The 12030-nt window shown below is 38.4% G+C and overlaps 1 protein-coding gene and 1 non-coding gene across 15 annotated transcripts in view; both read right to left on the reverse strand.

The window, feature by feature from the left end:
- The window catches only part of Slc44a5 (solute carrier family 44 member 5), a 405160-nt gene that overhangs the window by 284336 nt on the left and 108794 nt on the right, over window positions 1-12030 (reverse strand). The window contains exon 1 of one of the 14 annotated variants that reach the window (XM_010605142.3): window positions 6308-6322. The exons of the other annotated variants lie outside the window; for them this stretch is intronic. The gene's annotated coding sequence lies outside the window, so the exon portion shown is untranslated. Of the gene's footprint in view, window positions 1-6307; window positions 6323-12030 lie in introns of those variants that run through there. 14 annotated transcript variants of the gene reach the window in all.
- LOC117284094 lies at window positions 80-186 on the reverse strand. Its single transcript, XR_004515165.1, has one exon. It is a non-coding gene; the product is annotated as a U6 spliceosomal RNA (small nuclear RNA).

Raw genomic sequence — 12030 nt, forward strand, 5'->3', positions numbered from 1 at the left:
TTTGGTACCAGGGATTGAACTCGGGTCCTTGTGCTTGCAAGGCAGGCCACCGAACCGCTGAGCTAAATCCCCGGCCCAAAAAAATATGGAACGCTTCACAAATTTGCGGGTCATCCTTGCACAGGGGCCATGCTAATCTTCTCTATATAATTCCAATTTTAGTATGTGTGCTGCCGAAGCAAGCACACTTTCATTCTTTTTATGTACTAGTTCAAGATTTTTTTAAAACTGTCTTTAAATGTATTTTTAAATTTTTATCTCAGCTTTCCTTATTTTTACATTTCAAATGTTACATGTTATGAAGCCCAGAGCTGACATTTCATAATTCTCAATTTAACTATTTTCCATTTCTTACAACTTTGTTGGAAGCTTCTAAGTTTTGTTTCAATTTTCTAATTAATTATAAGCTAAGACCAATCCTGTCTTATTACACTGCTACCTAATTGTTCCTGGAAAATGTCTATTCCCACCTAGGAATCTTGATAATATAGTTCAAGTTTAGGGTAGATTCTTTTTTTGTACCAGGGATTGAACTTGGGACATTGCACTTGTAAGACAGGAAGCAGAACAACTGAACTAAATGCCCAGCCCTGGATTCACTTTTGTATATTTCAGTGGTAAGGAAGATGTCATCTGAATCTATAATTTAAAACCATTTTTTTCTATTCCATTTGTTCAGTGCTTGCTTTGGGAACACATATACTAATCTACTAGTTTAACTTATTGTTCAGACAGGAATCAAAATAAAATCCTCAGCGAATTATTGATCTAAAAATTTTAGTACAAAATACATTGGATGCTAACTTTCTGAAATTTAATGGCTTTTTAAATGTGTTAACTATGAAGCAACTGCTATACTAAATAATTTAGGCAATTTTGCTAGTAAACATTATTCAAATACTGTACGTCAAGAGCTGAAGGCAGGGAGAGGGAAAGAAAGAAGGATAGATGCAGGATTTCTTAGAAGTTTCTGCCTGAAGGAAGGACATGTTTCCTGAAGGAATGAAGGGCACAACTCTGAACACAATTAACCCTGAGATACCAACAGCTCAGTCTGGATAAACCTATGTTAAGAGACTTTTTAAGCATTTTACTTGCTTTTTCTAAATTTCTATTTGTCACTTGCAAAATAGGAATATTAATGGCATCTACCTAAGATGACTGTTGTGGAAATGAAATTAGATAATTGAGGTGAAGTTCCCAGCATAGTTCCTAACAGGGTAAATCCTCCATCAGTTGGGCATTATTACTGTCACCTTTTCCTTACTACTACACTATTCTATTTGTGGCTTTTTTCTCCCTCCTTCTAGCATCTGCAGGTGCTTGGCAGACCTGGGGGCTTGGTTTTGAACAATGTCTCAGACCCTCCCAATTTCCTCTACAGCTAATGAGCTAATGAGTTCCCAACTGGCCATAACCTGAGCTACACTGACAGAGAGGAAGCTGGTTGGCAGGAGATGCTGTTGGGATCGCTTAGCCAGGCAAGTATGGTCCTGTAGTGGAGAAGGTACATTGGGCTCCAAAACTGCATGACAATCCCTTATCAAAAGCATCCAACTCACTGTCTTCTAATTTTCTACTTTCTTAACATCCTCCAGTCCTTAATTTTACTTCCCTAAGCTTTCCTTCCTATAGGGAATCAAATGTGCTGACAAGATGACAGGAGTGTTCCAGTCTACTTGGCAGTTAATTTCCTCATAGAGACTTGTAAATTAATGTTCTGGTCTATAATCAGACTCTTGTAGCTTCAGTTAGAAAGAATCAATTTGCCTGGGCCTGTTAACCTCTGGCTGACCATATAATAAACCAGTTTCTAAACCTGAAAGCTGTATATCAAACCACACCCTGAGTGCCCAGTGATGAACCAGTAAGGACACACTGTGACACAGGCTGGACTCCGCCATTCAGATTTGACAATACGTTTCACTGAGTTCTTGTAACTATAAAATGAGTTAGTAGCTATTGAAGTATGTGGAATATGTTAGACTTTCAATTATGTTAGTCTAATTTTTATTTTTTAAAACCACATGCCACACAAAGGGAAAAAAATCAAGGCTGAAAAGTTTCCTAATGAACAGAAATGATCATTAACTTTTCCCACACTCTATCACAATCTATTCTTAATCCTCCTTCCTCAAAAGAGTGGTTTTCTTTGTAGTATTTTCTCACTCAGACAACTACCTTTTGTAATTAGCTGCCTTTGTAGTTTATCCCTCTATAATGCTTAGGGAAAGTATTTGTGGGGTAAAATAATATCTGAGAATAGCTTCGTATATTTTGGGGAATTGTTTATTTATGAACTTTGTTCTTGTGCAAGTTGCTTAACCTTTCTACATCTCTGCATTTCATGAGTCAGTAGCTGTGTCTCACAACCCTACTCCACAATACCTTTTACCGTGCCTTCCCTAATACCTGTAGATCATATTGACTACTTAATCCTTAGTATTTAGTACTAAGTAGCCACCACTGACATTTTTGTTAAATGATTGGGAAAAAGTATTTTAAGGCAATATTTTATTTACAAATCTCATTTTTTACAATAAAAAAGTGGAAATCAGTCACTAAGTTGCTATACAAAAAGTTTAAAGTTCATGTTTAAAGAAATATAACCAAGAATTCATTGATCACAGGTTGAGAACAAACTGTCATGTAGGTTATCTATAAGCCAACCTCAACGCTGGTATGTTGGGGGCGTGAGTAAATGTATGAATCAAATGATTGGTAGAAGACTTTATTCATACAAGAATACATATTGTTCATTTTTTCAAAGCACACATTTCCTAAACTTTTTTTTCTCTTTTCATTTTGGGCTTTTATCTCCACTTCTGATTGGTCAGAAAACTGCTCCCAATAACTAATCCAACAAATCTATCCTTCTAGAGCTTCTACCACTTTTTAAAAATGATGATACCTTTCAGACTTACCAGCTATGCAGCTACCAAGATGACAATGCTAGGCACCTATGGAAGGCCTTTAGATAGACCCTCTGTAGAGTAACTCTAACTGCTGATCACAACCAAGACCCTCTTCAGCTGGAAGTAGCCAGAGCTGTCTTCACCCTCTGTCCCCTCACAGCAGTTAGGGGTACTTCTTCAGAGGGGGGAATATTGCAGATAGGTAAGTTAATCAGACATCTTATAGGCAGTAGGACAGGGCCTTCCTCAAGAAGCCAACACAGCAAGGAGCCAACATGGAGGACAATAAAGACACATTCACTGTGGCCAGAATTGTAAAAAGAGAGAAACTACTATATCCTTGTGCTTCCCCTGGGGGTAAAGAGCAGTGATTGATATTCAAAATAGGTATCAATCACCGGGTGGGGGCCAAGGTCTTACCCTGTCTTTCCTAGAAATATGCCTGACCCCACCCTTACTGAAAATCCTTGTATGCTTGCTATGTGACTTGCTCCCCTATTTGACCCCCACTTAATCCATATTACCTGGGTGACTGTACTTGTAATCTTATTGGTTGATCATGGTTTTGCCCCACCTCATGCCCACCTTGTAATTTTCCATTGGGTCTTATAGTTTTGTCCCACTCTGTACCCCTCTCCCCTTATGGCTTTGCTGTATAAAACATCTTGTACAAGTGAGGTGAGCAGGCAACCCACTTTCCAGTCCCCCTACATCTCTCTTAGACAGAAGCTTTCTTTCCCTCAATAAATTTTTCCTACTCTTAAAAAAAAATGAGGACCTTTCAGTACAGAGTGAAATCATAGTACATGAGAAGTGCTCCCATGTGCAGCTCTTGGATTTTACCAGTTCTTATTTGTTTTCTAGAAATTAACTTTCTATTTTACCTAGTTCGTATTTGTGGCTATGTGATTTATATAAATGATAATTTTTCTATTCCTTTAAACTTGGCTAATTAATGACAGTTAAAGAAGGTAGATAGATTTTTTAATATTTTATTTAAATCTATCACTGCTGCCATATGGCAGAAATCAAGGCAATAGTTTGAACACCAACATATCAAGTCAAAAATGGAAAAAGTTGGACTTGTAGAAGTTTTGGGTTTGTGGGGTGTAAGGGCTTTTCTAATAAACCTCACATTTTCCAGAGGAAAAAGGAGAGTATATTTATTATTTATTTTGCTTCCTCATGTACCTACAATCACTGTAGCTTAAATAAAATTACTTATATTTTATGGACTTCAGTTTTCTTCAGCTCAGTTGGTTCAGAGTATTACTGCCTATTTACTGGGAGCCAGTCATTAAACAGGGTTTTAAGGAACCAAAGATTAACAAGACATATTTTTTAACTTTTGTGAATTTCTCATCAAAATAATTATTTTAATTGCTTTTTCAAGTTCTCTGCCCTTACAGCTATTATAATCAAAATTATTTTAATTTTACCAGTTTCATATTTGGCTATTTAATGAAAGATATGAGTGATGTAAGATATCTGAAAAATCACTAGTTGAAGGGAAGCTGAAAACAGATTACAATTCAGTTTCATAAACAGTAATACTAATGTGTTCGTCCAGCTTCCTCACATTTGCCCCAGTTCTCCTAAGACAAGATCATGTGATTTAGGGAGCAAGAATTAGAAAGTGGAGGATGAGCAGGGAAATGCAGGACAGTCAAAAAATATTATTTATTTGATTGGCCACTCATACAAGTGGCTGGATATTCAGTTTACAGAATACCCTGACAATCTCCTGATGAGCAGGAAGCATTTACGCATTACTACTGTCCCCCACTTAGCAAGGATGGTCCCCCAGGGCATTAACTCCCTGCAATTCTAGGCTGCACATAGATGTTGCAGGCTCCTTCACATCGGTAATGCCTGAGGGGAAGAGTGGGAAAAATAGAAGCAAGAACTGCAAAGCTCTAAAGCAAGGCACTGTCACCTTGTGCCTGCACGAACCTAGATAGCGACATCCCAGAAACGGTCACTGCAGTCATGGCTGCAGTAAGAGGGGAGGCCAAGAGATCCGAAACGGTGCACAAGCAGCATCTCATATGAGAATATACTGCAAGATGCAGAAGGAGAACTAAGAAGTGAGCCATTCATTCTGCCTAGAGAGAAGGGGATCAGAAAAAAAATTCTTCAAAAAAAATTCTCAGGAAAAAAAAATCTTAAAATGAACAGAAGTATCAGATGGCCCACGGGGATGGGTATGCCAGACGGATGGAGCTACATATACCATGAGACACAGACATTTTATGTAGAAAAGTGTATTTGAAGAACTATAAAAAAATGAGTACTCAGAGACGAGGGCAAAATCCAAAGCATAATGAACTTGATTCGGTCACGTTAAAAGTTTAAATTTAACACTAGAAGAAAATGGACAGTCATCTGGGTGGTTTTAAACAACAAAGGCAAAGTGAACTTAGAGGAGGGTATATAGAAAACCAAGCCAATTAACATTATATTCAGGGAATGAGACATGGAATGTGTGGAAAGGAAGTCGGAATGACAAGGTGATCAAAATAATAGAATTCTGCCTGTGTAAGTTCTGCTATGTTACAAAAACACTGTAAGCCCTAGAAAAAGCACTAAAAATAATAAAAGGTATAGGTAAGAAGCCAATAGAGAAAGTAAGATGAAACACACAATAGACATTCAACTATCCCGAAAGGAGACAGAAAACAGCAACAAAGAAAATGAAAACAATAACAGACAGTACATTTTTGCCTAAAAATGTTAATAATTATGTTAAAGGTAAATAAACACCCAAATTGAAAGGGAAGTTAAAAGCAAGTGGTTGGACCTCTCATATATTATGCCACGTAAAATAAAGTGGACAAAAGACAGTACGTGCTGACTAATTACATTATGTAAAACTCTACATTAAAGCCACTTTATGTTTTCACATGTATCTTTTGCTTTGTGTCCTCCTGATAACTGAGATGATTCCATTTTTTTAATTGACACATAAAATTGCACGTATTTATGTGATATCATGTGATGTTTTAATACATGTGTGATATAAGCATCTCTATGTGCTGATACATTTATCCTTCCATAAAACCACTTTAGATTGGTAGAAACCAGATGAGTGTTGTATAGGACAAAGGACTAGTGCAGGACATTGCCTGCAAGGATGCAAGAGTACACTTTTTTGGGCAGAGGAAAATGTTCTATATTTTAATTGGCTTGTTGGTGTTGCAGGTCTATCTCATTTCTCAAAGCTATTGGCCTGAATACTTAAAAATGTGTGCATTCTGTGATATGTAAATTATGCCTCAACGAAACGGACCAGGAAAAGAAGCAAACACACATCTCTGAACTTTGTGACTTCGCTAAATCAATGAATGGTGGTGATGAAGACCGTGTAAGAGCAAGAGGACGCTGGGCCTCACCGTAAAGGGCTGTCTGCGCGGCGCGCCTGTTTGAAGTCATGCCACTCTGCTGACGGCTGGAAGCCAAAGGATGACTAGGGACATCATTCCCCACATTTGAGGAGTTATCATACTGTCTATTGGAAGCTATAGGAAAACAACTTAATTTACTATACAAAAAGACTTGTTTCAATAAAGTTATAAACAAAGTTATGAAAAGAGAGCTTTATATCAGTGCAGTTACACAATATCTACTCTTCACATTGTATGCAAAGTTATGAGAGAGGCTCAATATATTAAGAATTCCCCATCAACAGGTGAAAAACAAATATTCAAGGGTCTGCACAATACTTTTGGGCAATAAAAAGCAAATTACTGAACATGCAGTTATGACAAATTTCAAAATAATTATGAAAAACCATTAGAATGGTTTTAAATTAAGCAGTTAAAAAAAAGTCACAGCCATTATCACCAAAGAGTATATATTGTATAACTGTGTTTACATCAAACTCCAGAAAAGAAAAATGAACCTACTGTGGTAGAAAGCATATCGGTGATAGTACTGAAGCGGGGGAAAGGAAGGAGTGAAAGAGAGAGATTAAAAAGAAGAATGAAGCCTTTAGGGTAATGGATACATTTAGGATCTTGACTATGGAGATATGAACGTTTTCTGATCCTTTTCCCTTCATGCACAACGAATCATACCGCTGTGCCTTACACTGGTTTCACAGCTAAAACATATATCAAAATGTATCAAACTATTAATTGCAATGATGTGCAGTTTAGGCAATTATACCTCAACAAAACTATTTTTAAAGCTATTAAAAAGAATCATCAAATGTGAGAGGGAGAAACAGGTTACAGCTTAACAACCTGCATTTGAAACGAAATTTCTAGCATTAAACATAGTGACGAGCATATCAAGTTGGAATAAAGACACTGGCGGATGCTTACTGTCTACTCTGAGCCAAAGACTTAGGTAAGCCTCTACTTGCATTTTTATCGTTTCACCCTCACACAAACCTTATGAAGTGCACAGTGGTAGCAGTCCCAAGTTACAGATGAGGAAACTGAAGGCACACTTAGAAATGTGTCCAGTTATAAGGAAGTAACAGAAAACTCAACTGCAATGGCTTAAACAAGTAACTGATGTTACACTTTAAAAGCAAAAAGAGAGCTGGAAGAAGGCAGTTCAGTCTAGTTTAGCTGTTAGGAACGTGAACAAGGACAGAGATGCTCCTTCCCTTAGGCTTGCTGTCCAATAGTTACCTGACAGCTGCTGCTGCTTCAAGCCTCATGGGCCCCACACAGGAAGAACAGAGACAAAGTAAAGAGAAAGACAGTCATACCGGCCATACCGGCTGAATCTCCTAGCTCCCTTGGAGGGCCCACCCAGCAGAATTTTAATTTTTTGTCATCTGTCATAATTGTGTCCCACAGCCACCGTCAACTGGAAGAGGGCTAAAGAAAAGGGGAAGGTGGATGGAGACATGAGAAGGAAACCAGCCAGTTGCATCACTGCCACTGAGGTAGATTCAGGATTTGACACTGATTTATCATCACCCAAGCCCATGCTACTAACCATGGTGCTATATGAATAAAGCTCTCTCAGTTCTCCCAAAAGGCATTTTAACATGCCAAGCAGAAAGAAGAAATTTCATCCTGAGGAAAAATGAATTTGACATAATAGGTATACTACCAGGAGTGTGACGATGATATTTGACATGTTAATTTCCTATCTTTTGGGAGAGCATGGCTAACTGGAAAAGAGAGGGAGAAAGGAAGAAGTGAACAGAATACAGGGAGGTGGGAATGGTGATCAAAGCATTTTTAAAAGATGACTGTGCCTCTTGTGTAGGTGGGACCACACCTAGAGAGAGTTCTTTGGTATTGTTGGGGTAACTTCCATGTTCTACACTATTACCAGGGTGGGAAGAGGAGGCAAGGTAGGCAGGATACCACCTGAGAAAACGAATTTTTGAAAATAAGGAAAGAAAATAACATGGTTCCCATTTAGAAGGTCTACATGTTCCCCAAGCATTCTTTGTTCAAGTCAATCCCAGCATGAGATCAAGTCTGCACACATTCACAATGCTCATGCTATGGGAACAGTAGTCTGAACAATTAGAATGCATGCTATTTATTTGCTCAAGAATCAGCAACTATGAAAAGCATTTTGTCAGTTATAAAATATTACATGTGTTAATTGCAATTTTTGACTCAATATAGAATTTGGGGTCAGTAAACCAAACATTAAGAAGCCACTTTTTAAATCTAAATTATTAAAGTTTCATTGGATGGTACCTCAATTCAAAAATATATGAATAAATCAGGAGCCACATATTGAGCACCTACTGAGTCATGCATTGCACTGAGTTTAGAAATGAATAAAAGCATAATCACTATTCTCAAAAACAACTACACAGCCTAATTAATGATGATAATTTAACAAGTGCTACATCAAATCTGGGAGATTGACACAACAAATGTCCTTCTCTTCTCATTTCTCTTCCTTTCCCATTTCTCCTTCTAATTCCTCCTTCAGAGCGAACAGTAAGGCAGCTGAGCAAGATGCCAAGTAATAACAAAGGCACTGAGGAGTTTTCACAGGCACAATTCTAAGAACATATAATCGAAGCCAGGCATGGTGGTACACTCCCAGCTCTCTAAGAAGCTGAGGCGGGAGAATTATAAATTTGAGATTAGCCAGAGCAAATTAGCAATTTAACAGTCCCCTGTATCAAAATTAAAAATTAAAAAGGACTGAAGACATAGCTCAGTGCGAAGACCCTAGGTTCAGTCCCCAGTACTGAAATATACACAGATAGGCGGAGAGAGAGAGGAAGGGAGGGAGGAGGAAGGAAGGGAGAGAGAAGGGGAGAGGTGGAGGAGGCGGGGAAGCAGAGGAAGAGCACCTGGGGCAAAACACTGACAAAGATCAGTAAGATCAAGTGTTGGCTTTGGGGATATAGCAGCTATTTTCTGCTGGAGATTTCAAATTGCTGCCTGGAAATTAGCAAAGCTGTCACTTTGTACTAAAACCAACAGCAGTGGCTGAGCAAGCACAGTTCACCGCCCCTAAGTCAGTGTCACCAACAAGCACAGCTAGTGCACAACATTAATGTCGAAGTCCACACACAGGAAAGGAAACGCTCCACACTGACCTGGGTGGATACTGTTGGTGACCTGTGTAGTAAAGGGAAAAAACTAAAGATCACGTTCGGAGAATTCCCAAACTTTCAAATAGAACTACAGAACAACAAAAAAAAAAGTATTTAATTCTTTCCTTATCATCAATTCTGTGGTATTTTGATGTAAACCCTGAGGTGTCAAATATTGAGTGACTATCATGAAACTGTCCTAAAAATGCACACTTGTGTAAAACCAAACTCATGCAGAGAAGGAAAAGGTAGAGTGGCGTTGGTGACACATTTTTCCTTAGCATCAGCGAAAGATAAAATAACTTTTATTGTCATTAAATAAAATACATACTGTCAACGGTAGAGACCCACATAAGACTTCCAAAGTCTCCAGGAATAGCCAACACTTCACTATGCCCCTTGCTGCAGGTACTGTGTAGATGTACAGAGAGCCACTGGCTCACAAGAAGCCTAACTCCTGAGAGGAAAAAAATCCTACAAACATGAGATCCTGAGAAAATAATAGAATGTGTTACTGACCTCTTAAATTGGACTCACTAACTATGGTTCTGATAAATGATTCCTAGTAAGTACTGCCCGTTCGTAATAAACAGTTCCTACCAAGCATGACATTTCTGGCCCAGACAGGTGTAACAGGAAATCGTGATGAAAAGTCAGAGGAAAGGAAGCAGAGCAGGAACAGAGCACTAAATGATGGAGAGAAGAGGAACAGAACAGTCCGAAGGCTAGAGGTAACAACCAGCAAATGCTCAGAGCTGGAACGCAGACAGGTTGCAGGAGGTGGTTATGAAAAGGACAGTTATGCTATCATTGTCAGCGCCAAGCACTGGTTTGGTATTATTGAACATTAGGTTAGGAGTGCTGAGTGCTATACTGAGACGTTTGGATTTGATTCAGTGGCTAATAGAGAATTACTGAATGTAGAAAGTAATAAGTGTTCAGTAAGAGATAAGGATACTTGCAATAATACAAATAATAATCCTAAATGTTGACTTCAAGGGAAAAATCACAAGCAAGATACTAAAGCCTCAATGGACATAAGAGACTAACAAAATCTCAATCAATTATTGTAAAGAGAATGGATAGGATTGGCTTCCAAATATCTCCATCTCAAATGAGACCTTTTCGGTTCTATGATAAAAAGAGCAAGAAAGAATAAGAAGCATCCGTCCCAAAAAGCTCCTGGAGAAAATATCCTTTTGGGAAAACCAGGCTTCTGAAACAGAGGGGAATTGGAAGAGGAATCATTTCACAGAAATGGAACCAATCCATAGAAGGAGTTGGTCATGAGAGCTTATGAAAATTACATGAAATGCTTTACGGGAAGTGCACGAGGGGGCCGGGGACTTAGCTCAGTGGTTCTGCCATCTGCCTCGCAAGTTCAAGGTCCTGAGAGTTCAATCCCCGGTACCAAAAAAAAAAAAAAAAAAAATTTTTTTAAGTGCATGAGGCATGAATGACTGGATGGTACATCAGTGGAAGTGCTAAACTTCACCTCACACCTGTCCAGGGAAGTTACCATTTAAAAACAACTCTAAGCCAGGTATGGTGGCGCACACCTATAATCCCAGCACTCGGAAGGCTGAGGCAGGAGGATCGCTGTGAGTTTGAGACCAGCCTGGGCTACTTAGTGAGTTCCAGGTCAGTCTCAACTACATAGTGAGACCCTGTCTCAAAAGAACCAAAAATGAATAAATAAATAAATAAATAAATAAATAAATAAATAAATAAATAAAAATAACTCTAAGATATCCAGAGGCATGTTATGGTTTGATATACGTGTCCCTCTAAGCTTCATGTAGATGCTTAGTTACTTAGGTGATAATATTGAGAGATATTATTGAGGTGATCATATTGGCATCTCTACAGGGTGATTAGGTCATGAGAGCTCCACTCTCATAAAAGAGATTAATAACCTTATTTTTTTAAAAAAAAACTTCACACACTGTCCTTCCATTGTGCCCTTGTGTGCTTCTGCTCTTCCGCCACATAAAGATGTAGCAACAAAGGACTATCTTGAGGGGAAGAGCAAGCTCCCTCTGACAGTGAAGTTCAGGCAGCCTTGGTCATGGACTTCCTAGCCTGCAGGACTATTAAAAACAAGTGACTTCTGTTTAAGCCACCCAGTCACATATCTTGTAGAAGTCAAAACCGACTAAGATAAAGCAACTGAAAGGAAAGGTAATGTTTCTCGCCCTCCTAAAAATACCACTTCCTCATTGTATTCCCACTCACACTTTTAGTAACTGAGCGGATCAGTTCATCTCAAACCAATGGAATTTCGAGGACATTCAACCCCTTACAATAAAACATGCTCTCAAATATAATGGAATTATCATGATAATTTATTATGTGGATTCAGAGAAGTTGCTAGTTCCTGAACTCATTCATTCATTTTGCATCATACTTAGTACAAGGTAGGTGCTGAGGACGCTCTCAAATAGTTACCCAGGACCCTGAAAGCACAAGGGTCAAAGGAAAACTGAATTTCACCAAAATTTCAAAATTTGTGTGCTGCAGATAATATAATGAATACAATCCACAAACCACATATTTAATAAAGGACTCTTATTCAGAACATAT

Source organism: Fukomys damarensis, unplaced genomic scaffold (assembly GCF_012274545.1).
Source record: "Fukomys damarensis isolate Sample0158 unplaced genomic scaffold, DMR_v1.0_HiC HiC_scaffold_33, whole genome shotgun sequence".
NCBI lineage: Eukaryota > Metazoa > Chordata > Mammalia > Rodentia > Bathyergidae > Fukomys > Fukomys damarensis.